This window comes from Macrosteles quadrilineatus, unplaced genomic scaffold, assembly GCF_028750875.1.
Source record: "Macrosteles quadrilineatus isolate MER2022 unplaced genomic scaffold, UCM_ALF_1.0 Scaffold_2__2_contigs__length_208266976, whole genome shotgun sequence".
In the NCBI taxonomy this organism is placed as follows: Eukaryota; Metazoa; Arthropoda; class Insecta; order Hemiptera; family Cicadellidae; genus Macrosteles; species Macrosteles quadrilineatus.
The window spans coordinates 139,918,086-139,931,171 of record NW_026542595.1 but is presented as its reverse complement, the minus strand read 5'-3'; the positions used below and the strand labels follow the sequence as shown (position 1 = coordinate 139,931,171).

Genomic DNA, 13,086 nt, shown 5'->3' with positions numbered 1-13,086 from the left:
ATTTTATTTATGTGTGTAAATATTTTATTTATAAAATGCATGTATATATATATATCACTACCGGTCGATCCATAATAAGGGGCTCCTAGCTCTAGTCCACTCTCCCATTCAATACTAACTCGTGGAAAAATAATATCCCTCACACATTGCTTTTTCAAACTAACATTTCTCAAATCACACAATGTTTTTGAGAAGCATAGTAAAATTTTTAATAACAATACTTGCATATAGACCAACAACTAAGGTGATATCTACAACTCAATAGAGTTTCTGATAAAACGTGTATATTGTCTAGCACTTTACACCGGCCTGTCCACAACGAGCTCTTAGCTTCAGTCTAACCATCATCTAACATAAATTCAAAATATTGAAAACTATACTTGATACATACCAATACTAACAACTAACCGATAAATGAACTCCATAACTCAAGTCTTTGAAGGACTCCCTAATCAGATAAAGGTATAATAGCTCCATAACTCTCAGCTTGTTGCCTCGTTGCCTCCCATAGTTTGATCCACCTGCTCACGAACTCCTCGTGATCTCGCCCACTGCATCCTTGGGCTCATCCTTTATTGAGGCTAAAAATAAATTGTTCGTGGAGCCGCGGGCAAGGCTGGTCCATGCTTGGGTAGCCACAAGGCTGGAGAAGTGCAATTGCAGATTTATGCTGATGAAGCTGAGCAATTGTGCGGGATCTGATAAGAAAAAGAGTGCTGAGAGTCGTGAAGAGAGGATTGTGCTGGGTTTGAGTGTTTTGACGGTGTATTGTTAGGTGTAGATGGATGTTTTACTAGTAGTTTATGTGTGCTTAAGATCGCAACATAACTAGAACGTTTAAAATATCACTATGGTATTACTGTCCTTGATAGGGAAAAACTAGGCAAATGCCCAGATGTCATGAAATCAGGTGTAAGACACGTAGATTTGTTGCTGACCAAGCTCAGCAGTGTCTTTGCTTGGGGGAGCGAGCTGGTGTAGTGGTTAGAGCACGGGACTTCGATCCCTGGGGTCCTGGGTTCAAATCCCGCCAAATCACCAATGGATTTTATCTAAGTGATAATGCCGCAACACCTAGGTATAGCCTGAAGTAATGTGAAAAACAATCCCAAGCTCCTGCCTAGCGTCTTAGGAAAAAAGTGTCTTTGTTCAGAAACGTGTATTAAAAGTCAAACGACGTTTGCCTAGGTCTATCAAAGTTGTGGCTATATCTTAAGGCTACAAACCAGCGTTTGAGGCCAACAACCAATGTAGATGTCTATAACGTGATGAAGCTAGAAAGATGAAGAAACGTAAATGTTGAAAATTCCTAGAATGCACTATTCAAAATGCAAGTAAAATTCAGTTTTGGCTTACTGGTCATTTTAAGACGTTTCGAATCACAAATTCCCCATTTTTCTTGCATTGACGCTTCTTGCTATCGCGAAAATTATCTCGTGGTCCAATGGGTTCCTAAAAAGTCTATTTCATGCTGAAGATACGCTTTTGTTAGGAGCAAAAAAGATAGGTATGAAAATTTTCAAAATCTTCGTCCACAAAAATACATACGACATTGATATTTTTCGTATAAAGCTTTAATTTTCACGTTCAAATGTAACAACAACTGGGTGTGTAAAACAACAACTAGCTCCAAATGCATATTTAACCATTGCAGTAAACTAATTAGTAAATGGTAAATATAAACTCAGCTATTTGTAACGTTTATAACGACTGGGCTGGACAATGAGCTGGCCACGCAGGCTTGTAAAGAGTTGAATCGTCGTATTAATCCAGAAAGCGGATACTGTTAGTTGTGTGCCAGGCGCCATTTTTCACGCCTAAATTTGAGAGTAATCTATTTGGCAACGAGAACGCTTGTCGCGTTGCAAACGCAACTGCCTACAGAAATACGCTTCAGAGACTTCATATGCACGTTCACTACTTAACCCCTGGCGGGGATTTGAGTATACTTTCGCTCGAAATCGATAACAGTGTAACGTTTTCACTTTTGAATTCATTAAGATAGGTAATTGTATGGATTGTTCAAGCTTAAAAGGAATTCAAGTAAATGTAGAATGAATTGCCTTTCTAGCTTTGAAGAGACATTTTTCTAACTAGTAAAATGTATTCCTATATTTAATAGTAGCTGGGTCTAGTTTCGAACCATACAAATCTTCTTTTTCTCTCAGTTTCGGAATGACAACATTCTGAATAGGCGAGCTGACTTGGACACAATTATAAAAAAATGTATTAGAACTATTTTAAGTAAATAACAAGATTATCATCCACAAAACGATTATTATCTGTAAAATATTTTCACTGTTTTTCACTTATTCTCTAATTGAACATTTTATTTAGGACGTCTATAACCATTATTTGCTGAGAAGGTCTTGCAGGTTGAAAGGTTAGCATACATGAATACCAATGGAAGTCGTGGAAACAACGAACATATAGGTTTTAAATTAGAATAAAACGGCGTTATGTACATTTCCTTATTGAACGTATGGTGATTATTTGAATACACAGCTCTTAGTTTTATGGGAGAAGTTTAAAGATAAACATGAGTGGCATTAATATTGGTTTTTACAACACTATCGTTGTCTTCGGGATAAAATCGTGTTAAATTACTAACATTGCGTGCTACCTTTCTCGCGATTTTACTGTAAATACCGTAGGGTCAATAAGAGTTTACTTTGAAGTCTTACTTTTGGTATTAATTCAGCAATTTAACATTTTTTATACATCCGAAAATAGAGTACCTATTACAATTCCTTGAAAGAAACAGGTACCGTTGTATTTAATCAACAAAATCTCGTAACTTAAAAACACATAACTAATACACTATCTATACTAAATCCTGGACTATAAATTTCCTAGTTTGTATGTACGAAATGCACTTTAAATAAATGTATGTTCAACTAACTCGAAGAAAAATCAAAATAAAATATGTTATCTTTGTTTGATCTCAACTTCAGGGAGTAACTGATCTTAGTCCAATAATTACTACAAATCACGAAAAATCACTAGTATATGTGTAACCGTAGCCCAGTAGTTCGGAATCCACCTTACCTGTCGGTCTACCAATCTAAAACAACGGAATAAAGGTTTTTCAGTTGATTGATACTTCCTCTCTAAATAATTGTAGTAGATTTATTATACACTATTGCATAAGCGCATTGAATTTGATCCTTGAAACAAAAACTAGATGTTTCACTACTCTGGAATTGGAACAATGCATTGTGTGGGACGTGGCTCGGGGAATCTGCTATTGAGCAAAAGGTCCTTGAAACTGTCAATTAGAAGCGATTGTGACGAATAGTGAGAATATGCTTGTGTGTGCGTGTGTCTGTGTGTTTAGTACGTTGTGTGTGTTTGCATTTTGCACCCAGGTCACGGATAAGTTTGGAAAACCCGCGACCGTTACGGTGCGTCCGCCACCTACTTTCGCGACTTAAAAACACCGCACTCTTGCAATGGACTGCTGTTTAGTTGTAGGATTGGGTAAAATGTATTAAGTGAGGATTGATTTGGATAAAATATGTATAGTTAATTTGTTAAAAATATAGTAGCCAACGTCTGTAAAGCGTTAAATTACCTATGGTCTATTGAAGTACATTTATTTGCAAGTTTTTTCTTTTAACGTTTTAAGAGATTGACATATCTTTCATATTTACATATCTTGCATTTGACCACCCAAATTATCCTCAACGGCGAGGCGTTTACCTAAAATAAAATAAAATTAAAAAAAATAAAAACATCATAACTAAACAATTTCTGCATACTTTCTATCCGATAGCACGGATCGTGCATTAATTGCACCAAAGAGTTTCTTAATTGCGACAAGCCCTCAAAGAGTCCCAAAAAAAACCTTATTAAACCTTAGTTTCGCCAAGCCCAAGCCAGGTAGAGTTGAGTTAATAATAATATAATGTTACCTTCTAACGTTCCAAAATTCCGATCCGTTAGAAGGTAACATTATATTATTATTAATAACTGACGTTCCAGTAGTAGGAATGAATTCTAAGAGTTGAGTTGCCGGCAGAAGGAATGTCCTTGTTTATGTGTCATCCTAACCTTACCTAACATAATCTAACCTATCCTAACCTAACCTACTCAATTATACGGTAAAAGACGGCCGCCACTTGGCTTGGTTAAGGGACGAATCTGACGCCTCCCTGGAGTAGTTGGCGCAATTCAGGAATACCCGACTACCTGACTTAGTTGGCGCAATTAATGCCTACCTATAACACGAATTCACGCCGTACTCCAAACACGGAACGTAAAATCACACCATTCTCCTTGAGATACACAACAATTAATGCTCTCTGGAGTACAATGGATGACTCAGCGTGGCGGATACACGGTAGTGGCAGAGGATGGTGTAAATCGCAGTCACCTGATGATAAATCACCTAGAACAGCTGATTATCTCTTTCACCGCACATGGGCGCGAAACAGCTGTAGCGGCAGCTTTGAACGTCACTTGCAGCCGGGTAATTGGTTTTAATTGGTTCCGTGCGTCAATAGATTTTTAACTGTCGTTTTCATAGCTGATTGTTGGCGTGCTATAAAGTAAAATATGATATTAGGCCAAAATACATAAATAGTTATATGAATGTTATTTATTATTTTTTGTAGAATATAATTTTTGGCTTTTCTTCGGTATATTCCGATTGATTTATATGGTGAAGGGAATATTGTGTTACTGAAAAAAAAACAGTGGAAAATTTTTTAGAGTATTCAAAATGTAAACTGTTTCCTTTTATTACATTCTCTGCTAGCCAATGTTGTGCAGATTTTAATCAGGCATAGTAAACTTCATGTTGTCAGTCCCAATTAAGTTACAGTAATAATAATAATTTAAATATTTTTTTATTGGCCTATTAATTTTGACCAATCTAAAAGCTATTTTTTTATAATAGTTAACAAGTGGCGTAACCGGGTGTATTTTAATATAAACATGAACAAAGGACGAATGTTGTGAAAATCCTGTGCTGTTTTTTACCGTCTTTAAACCAGATATGACTTGATAACACATTTTAAAGAACCTAGACCATTAAAAACCCCCAATCCCACACTAGTATGTGTTACTTTCGTCTTCATATGGTAATAGCGATATGGCGACTGATAGGACTGCATTGATACAGTGATATTGGCAGTTCCGGCTCGCTGCACTTGAAGGCAGCTCGCCGTTGTTGGACAAGCTATGCGCTGCGCATGCGCGTTGTGTTCACACATTCACTGCGCGTGCTTAGTTTACCCATGTCACGTACAGACACGGCTTCATCTTCCCTTCCCTCCCACTCCCCCGCAAGTCGCCCACGGGTCGAACATCCCATTAATATTGACCGCCAGGGGACTTATTGGATGTTTCACATGTAAAAGATCGGTTGGTCTCCAACGTAAAATTCAATAGGGTTTTAGCGGTTGTACCTTCTGTATATTTCAAGATTTTTTGTAAGACAGGCATTGTAGGGATATTACAAATTGTAATTGTTTAGCCCCGAATTATTGACATAGACGTTGATTACTGCGAATTGACTATTCATATTTTCTTTTATAATGTGCTTTTCGCCATGTGCTTCCCGTCAAAAGTGGTAATGTTTACAAGGTCCTTCTCTTTTTATGGAAAATTTCACATTATGCGTTTCATTATTAAATCAATACAAGAAGAACATAATGAGACTAATAGTATTTCTTTTTGGTTGTAATAGTTTTTAAGTTAGTAAAACGAACAAATCAAGCTTTCAATTTGTCTTAAGCTCGTCCCCTGTTTGTTCTCGGGAGGTTTGCTCTATCCTATGGATTACACGTATAAATGTTATACTGTATATCCTTTACAAAGATCCCTAGTAGGTTAAGCATTTTTCTGCCCCCGTATGCATAAGATAGATTAAACCCTTATTTAGGTCGATGAACTGAAACATTGTGAACACTTTCATCATTATATACCCTAACTTCCACCTTCGTGATCCTTTCCTGTCCCTTCTATGACCTAATTTCATTCCTTCACATTGTCCGTATGGCTTCATTGCCACATTATAGTAATGCATAGCCAAATGAACATACTAACCGGTTACAAACATGAAATGTTCCCAAGGAGAACATTTAGAGTTGCACTAAAGCATCGCAGTGAACATGGAAATTTGGCGCCACATTTACGGCCTTGGTTGACCCAATCAGCTGTTTGGCGGGAACGTTCCCGCGTTGAAGAGCCATTAGATAATGTGATGAACCACGAGCAACACGAGCGTAAACCTCACGACCGTGGAATTTGGGAATGGCGTTACCTTGTAAACTGAATGTCGATATATCACTTTGATTTATGATATGCAAACCAATTCAAATAGACCGGTGACCTTAATAAGGGAAAGGGTTCTGTAATTATTTAAGTTAATGTGTATGTCTCCGACAGTGTATTTGCTCATTAAAAACCCAATTTAAAATATATATAATTGTATGGCTATTTGAAAAGGAAATCTATAACAGAAAGATATCCCCAGCTAAAATATCGTGATTCTTTCCAGTTAATCAATTGACCTAACCAGATGTTTACGTCTTAATTCCGAGTCACTAGGACTGATTTTTAGCGTTTGAACTACATAATTTATGACAATGAATAAAAAAGATTATATAAACATTGAAACTGCTCAGGGGCAGAGGTAAGGTCAATACTAAAACAAGAGTATGCATCTAGTAATCCTAAGCAAATAAATTACGTAAATAATGTCAGCTAACTTGAAAGATTGGTTTTTGCGTGATGAAAGGTAAAACTTATAGGAGATGCAAATGCAGAACAGTACAGTAGTCGGACAGCGCCTTCAAGGGGTGCGTATGCAATATGGATACAACTACTACATTGCATACCTGACATTGTACGGCGCGGCCTCGAAAACTCTTAAAATTTCATTCTTACGTCCCTACAATTTCATTAAATTGTGGCATGTGTTAGACTACAGATATACTAAAGTGAATTCCATGTTCATATTTAAGTTGTAGCATTCTTGTAACATACTTAACTCAACCTATACTAAAATCTAGACAGTCTTATTCGTGCTATAAAGTTGTTAACGTTCTGAATGAGCTGAACGTATTTTCGTACAAATTCATTTTGTGTATCAATAATTATCATAGTATGTAAAATTTAAAGAGGGACCCCGATTTTAACTTTTTTTTAATTTGATTAACTTTATAGTCAATTTGTATATAAGATACATTTAAAAAAAATAATAAACAAATCCATAATATTGTTGTAAGCAGATTTTATTTTTAGTGTGCTCAGTGATCTACAAAAAAAGTTGCAAAAAATGCACTTGCATTTATCACCTCAATGAATATGCACCAGGATGTTGATATTTTATACAGGCAATGAGTCAATCAGAACATATCACATGATTCATTGAGATGATCCATGTAAACTTTTGTCTGACACATATTTTGAAGATAAGTTTTATGGCCAGTTCATAAACGGCTATACGAGTATTGGGTAAGTAACATGATATAGTTGTGGATGTAGAGTTCTAGCTTTAGCTTGAGAAAATGTTAAAACCAACAAAAACATACACAACCTCATTTACAAACATAATGAATTACGAACATAATGATTTCGTTGAATGGTGGAATTATGTGGTTTTAATCCCAGAAAAGGAAGCGGTCAGAAGCGAGGGTGAGGTTATGTTTGCCACGCGTCAAAGGACATTGTCACAAGTGGCGTTATTACCTCAATTGTCGACGCGCCACAAGGATGCGGTGTTGCGTGCCTTCTTATTATTTCCGGATCCTCCGGAACCACTGATGCCAACTTGCGAGTGTGTAAGTGATTTTTTTTATATCACCAGGCTTCGTTACTATATGAAATAACATTTATGTGTTTCTACGAGTTAAAGATTATTTCACTTAAAAAAAGTTATGGATTAAATTTGTGTTTAGTAATTGGCAAGTTTGTAAAATTTAACTCTCAGATACTACAAACAACATTGCTAAGGTACTTAAAAGCTGGTCGTAGATGAATAAAATGGCGTCGATACTGTAAGAAATACTTTTTAAGAGAGTCACATTTTTATCGTGTTACTTTAAAGGAAAGTAATTGTGTACTATAATTGGCTGGATAAAGTGATCACTGATCAACCCTGAGAAATGTCAGTAGCTTTTGGTTTGAAACTTAGATTGACCTCTTGATTATTTGCCTTTTAATAAACTATCTTGACTAAAGATACAACTGTTCTCAGTCAGTAACAATTGTGTCATCACTCATCCGTTAATCATCCCCGTTTTAAAATACGCACCTAGTTAGGTTTACATCGTATAAACTTAATGTAACAGATATTGTTGTATACATCTACTACTGTATTACTATTGTATAAAAGCAAAACTTTGTGACCCGTTTCTGTGTGAAATTATCTTGATAATTAAAGTAAAACGAAGACAAACGAAGACATAGGACGTTATGACGTGTTCGTAGTTTTAAGTGAATCCATGTATTTTAATTTTACATTAATATAAGTTCGAGCGATTTTTACCACGAAAAATGTTTGCATTAGAAATTTGAGTGTTACGACTTTACGCCCTAGTTACATATATAAACCTTTTTTACTATAGACTAACGTCCTTCGCCTTATTACTTAATTCAACATTCGTCTATTTCACATAACTCGAAGACTATTTAGCATTCATACTACAGTGATAAATAACTAAAAAGACCAAGGCTAGATAACCGGTGGAAAATTTAACGAATAGCGAACGTTTTGTGAAAGAGTTGTCGGAATTTCACAACTTATTTCCCACTGGTCTGCCTTATTTACTTAAAAATGTCGAACCGATCCCGCCAAGATGTGAAAGTAGGGTACCTTGATGAACCTCGGATATTCCGCCATTTTAGGTGATCCCAGCATCCACTAGTTTAATTGGTATGTAAATGTTAGCTAATGAGAGATACGACACAGAACTAAGAGAGCCCAGTTTTTGCTGTTGGGTTTCTAATAGTGATGATTCTAAAATGTTAATAAACAAATGTTTAAGTTTGTAAATAAAGTTGTTTCTGCAACATTTTAGAACATCATTATGCTGACATAAACATCCTATTTTCCTGTTCGAAATTTTTAGCACGAATATATTACTGAACGTAGGCAAATGAGGTTTGAAATAGAAATCATTCAATGAAAACAAAAATGTCTAAGGACCGTACCCACTGTATTGATCCCCAGGGTATTTAAAAATGAGAAATAATCAGAAACTCTCCAAGGCATGAAGGACAATAAAGCTGCAATACGATCGTTTCTATGGTTGAGTAGCCGATGCTACTAGATATCAAAAGGCATTTGCTACCCTACCTTTCTGAACTGTCGGCTTGTACAGATGCATAAAGGAAAAGTGTAAATCTCTTAATTTGGTTTCATGAATTGTTCAATGAATGGCACAAAGAGACTTGTCGTTTCCCCAATTAGGACTCAGCAAGACGAAATAAGGATTCTAAATGACACTTAACATCCATGAAAATCTCTAAGTTCAATTTCTTCTACCCTCCTTCCTCCCTTATATGGTTGGAAAGTTCATTATGAACTCTAGACACTGACTGATGACTGGAGATGCACCTCCCCCTGACCTTTGACCCCAAGGTCAGCCCAAGGTCACGGATAGTCGTGAGAGACCTCACCTGTTGTCTTATGGCTGGGGTTAAAGAGTTTAAGTCTCATGGTAAAATCGTCAAAATTGATTGAAGGATTCGTATTAAGGCCTTTTCTCGGGTTCTTCACGGTCATATGGTTTTATATTAGGGTTTAACTTGGTATTGTAACAATTTGTAAATTGTATGATGCAAAGAGTGATTACTTATTATGTGGATACACCCATTTGATATAGAAACTAACTGTTGATTCTGCTTCAATGCAATGCTGATAATACCCGTATCAAAGTTGAACGCGACATATCCTAGGACGTGCCGAGGATATGTCATAGAAATTAGAAAAGGTCAAATATATTGTACAAGGAAATCTTGTGACCCTGCTGAGATCTATCCATGCGCATTGCGTAACTCTCAAGTGCCCTCGTCTCCAGTAGCTGTGAACTGTGAGATGCGCTGTGTCTGCTCCACTCTTCACAGCACTTGACTCAACGTCTGTGAAGAGTTTTGACTTTTGTTTCTCCATGAGCACCCTCCACGCCAACTGAATGTTGGCAATCCTGCACCTGTAAACAGTCGGTCGTGTGAAAGTTGGCACCACTGTGTCCTTGGAGGCTGAAAAAAGTTCGCCAGATAAATAACCCATTGTATATTTTTATGTTGTAGGTTGGTTTTCTGAATAACTTTTGTCGAATTCTTCTTCGATGTCCTGTGGGAATTGGTTACTGCTATTATAACCGATGATGTTCTTTTGTGTTACAATAACTTTCAACGATTCCCAACCAAGCTTTTGACCCTCTTCCGGAAAAACAGTTTTTAGACTATGAAAAGATAATATTCTAAGGAAAACCTACCCAAGTAAAAGATATACCTATAGGCCTAATTTGGTTTTACTAATTATGTCGAAGCTAAACAGAATTGAACACACACATGACGAATTTTCGGCTCTTTACAAAACCTCAGTGTCTGATTCAGTGTTAAGTTTGGATAGTAATTCGATTGACAATAATTTTAATTCTTCTATGCCACACCCTCTGCTAGACTGAAAACATCGTTCATTACGTTAGTATGCCATCTTCTAATAATTCCTTTAAATCAGGATTGGTATTCTATTCATCAATCCATCCACAGACAGACGTTTGATTACTACACAATTTGAATAATACTTCTCACCAGACCTTTGAAAAGTGAATAGCTGACGTAAAATTAATATAAATAATTAAGCTATATAAGCTTATAGCTGTGTCCGTCATGAAGTTGCTACAACTTGTTTCTATATGTTTTAGATTCTTAAAAGATTCAGTTTTAATTACTTTTAAATGTTGAGACCATTCATACAAATTTGTAAAAATAAGAAAATGAACCATTTATTCAAACTTTGTTGTAATCATAATAAGAGAATATTTATGAATTCAATGAATTCTTTTAGGCAAAATTCTTTGTTTCCACCCGGGATCGAACCGGGGACCTTGTGCGTGTGAAGCACATGTGATAACCGCTACACCACGGAAACTTGGTGAGGAGCAACTGGCTGTATAGAATTAGCTGGTTATTTTAATTAGTTGTACTTAGAATATGAACACAATAATTACCTTTAACAGCGGACATATTATATTTTATTCTAGAATTTCCTCAAAGGCCTACTTTAACGCCGAACGACGAAAGCAGTGATGTCCTAGAGAGTGTGTGCGCTGTGTGTTTGTGTATGTGTACGGGTGTGGGTGTAAGCGGGGGCCCCCGACACCCAAACAATCGTTGGTTTGCATGCCTGGACCCGGACCACATCAACTACCGCTACCCGCCAACCCGCGAACTGTCTGATAAAACCCGCCACTTCACGCTGTGATGTACACCCGAGGCACGACCGATCTACGGTCTTTGTCTTACGAGGTGTGGGTGGAAGTGTGGGTGCCTTGGAAATTATCTTTGCGACTGTGGGGAAAGTAATGAGATTAGTATTGTATCTTTGTATTTGTTCAGTCGGAATGATTTATGTAGTTAGTTTGCAACCTATAGCAATCATGTTTGAATGCATCTTTTCCACATTGATTCTAGAACTTGTTTCATGAAATGGGAGTTCTATTCAGAATTACCATTGACTACAAAACGAAAGCATTTGCAAGATGAAATGTTCTCAAACGTAAAAAATAAAATAATATTAATTCATATAAATGAATCCAAAACACGTTATTCAAGCCCTAAACTTAAATGATGTATTGTTCAAATTCAACACTAGGATTTAATAATTTCGGCCACTAAATTGTACCATCTGACCTCGTCACAGATGCAAATCAGGACATTTTGAAGACGGAACGGTTGAACTCAGTAGGCGAAGGGCAAACATAGACCTACCTTATGCTAAGTGATAAACAATCCTACGGCTGTATTCTGATGGAGAATTTTTAGTAGTTTCTCAAGTAGAGATGGTAGGTGTCGACGCCTACTGATCGACCAACGTGCGAAGTTAATTTCACTTGTGAACATAACTGAACTTAAGTTGGCGTGCCTCTCACGATCATTAAAATATAAATACATAACCTCTTGATAAGTATTCTTCGAACAGTGTAAAATACGCATACAAAACATAGATACAAGCACAAAATATCAAACACACCTACAAAGAAATAATAATGTACATTACAAATATACACCTGTCAACTTATACGTGCGGACTTCATTCTGAAGGCTTGTTCGAATCCCACAACTCAAATGAATTTCAAACTATATAATATCAGTGGTTCGGAGCCTATAAGTTCGTGCGACGCCTGTCTGAGAATGAAATGACACAGAGTAGGCCTATCGATAACTTCTTTGTAACACTCATTCTGTTATTGAGCGATGAGTTTACTCAGACTGGCAATCGATTGCATGCAATAATGAATAAGTACTAAATTTAATATTTTACTAGAGGGGAAAGGGAGAATAGACAAAGCATAATTTTAGAATGAAATGAAGTAAGTTGAATTGAATCACGGTTGTGTATTGATGACGATTACTGTTTTCTGTTGAATAAGGAAACGTTTTACCAAGCCAAACTGAACGGATAGCTTATTGTAAACTCTGGCATCTTTCATGTTTTATCGAAATGCATAGTACAAAAAATGTTTAGGGACATTTAATTTTGGCAACAGCGCATTCTGTGACTGGCTAATTCAACTATGACAAATTTGCCCTGACAATTTTACTTCAAAAGTTTACTTTGCGCCACAGCTGATCCATATGGTTGTCTACTCCGGCATCTGAAGGTCAAATATTTAATCGAATCATTGCTTAGACAGATTTCTCCAATACAAAGAAACAAAAAGTCCTTCACACCTGAGAAACTTGCTCTTAAACTTTCAAACTTTCAATAGAAGAGAACCTACAAACATAGAATAACTAACACAAGTAGACTTCTCATCCCATAGTAAATTTTGAAGCTCAATTTTCGTGTCTAGTTCATTTTGGTGACAGTGATCGCTAGTGTCGACGAAATTTTGTTTCTATTAT

At 36.5% G+C, this 13,086-nt stretch overlaps 1 protein-coding gene and 1 non-coding gene across 2 annotated transcripts in view; one reads left to right on the top strand and one right to left on the bottom strand.

The window, feature by feature from the left end:
* The window catches only part of LOC128986613 (activating transcription factor 3), a 58,668-nt gene that overhangs the window by 28,273 nt on the left and 17,309 nt on the right, over nucleotides 1-13,086 (top strand). The window lies entirely within an intron of this gene.
* Trnav-cac (transfer RNA valine (anticodon CAC)) lies at nucleotides 11,038-11,110 on the bottom strand. The gene has a single exon. It is a non-coding gene; the product is annotated as a tRNA-Val (tRNA).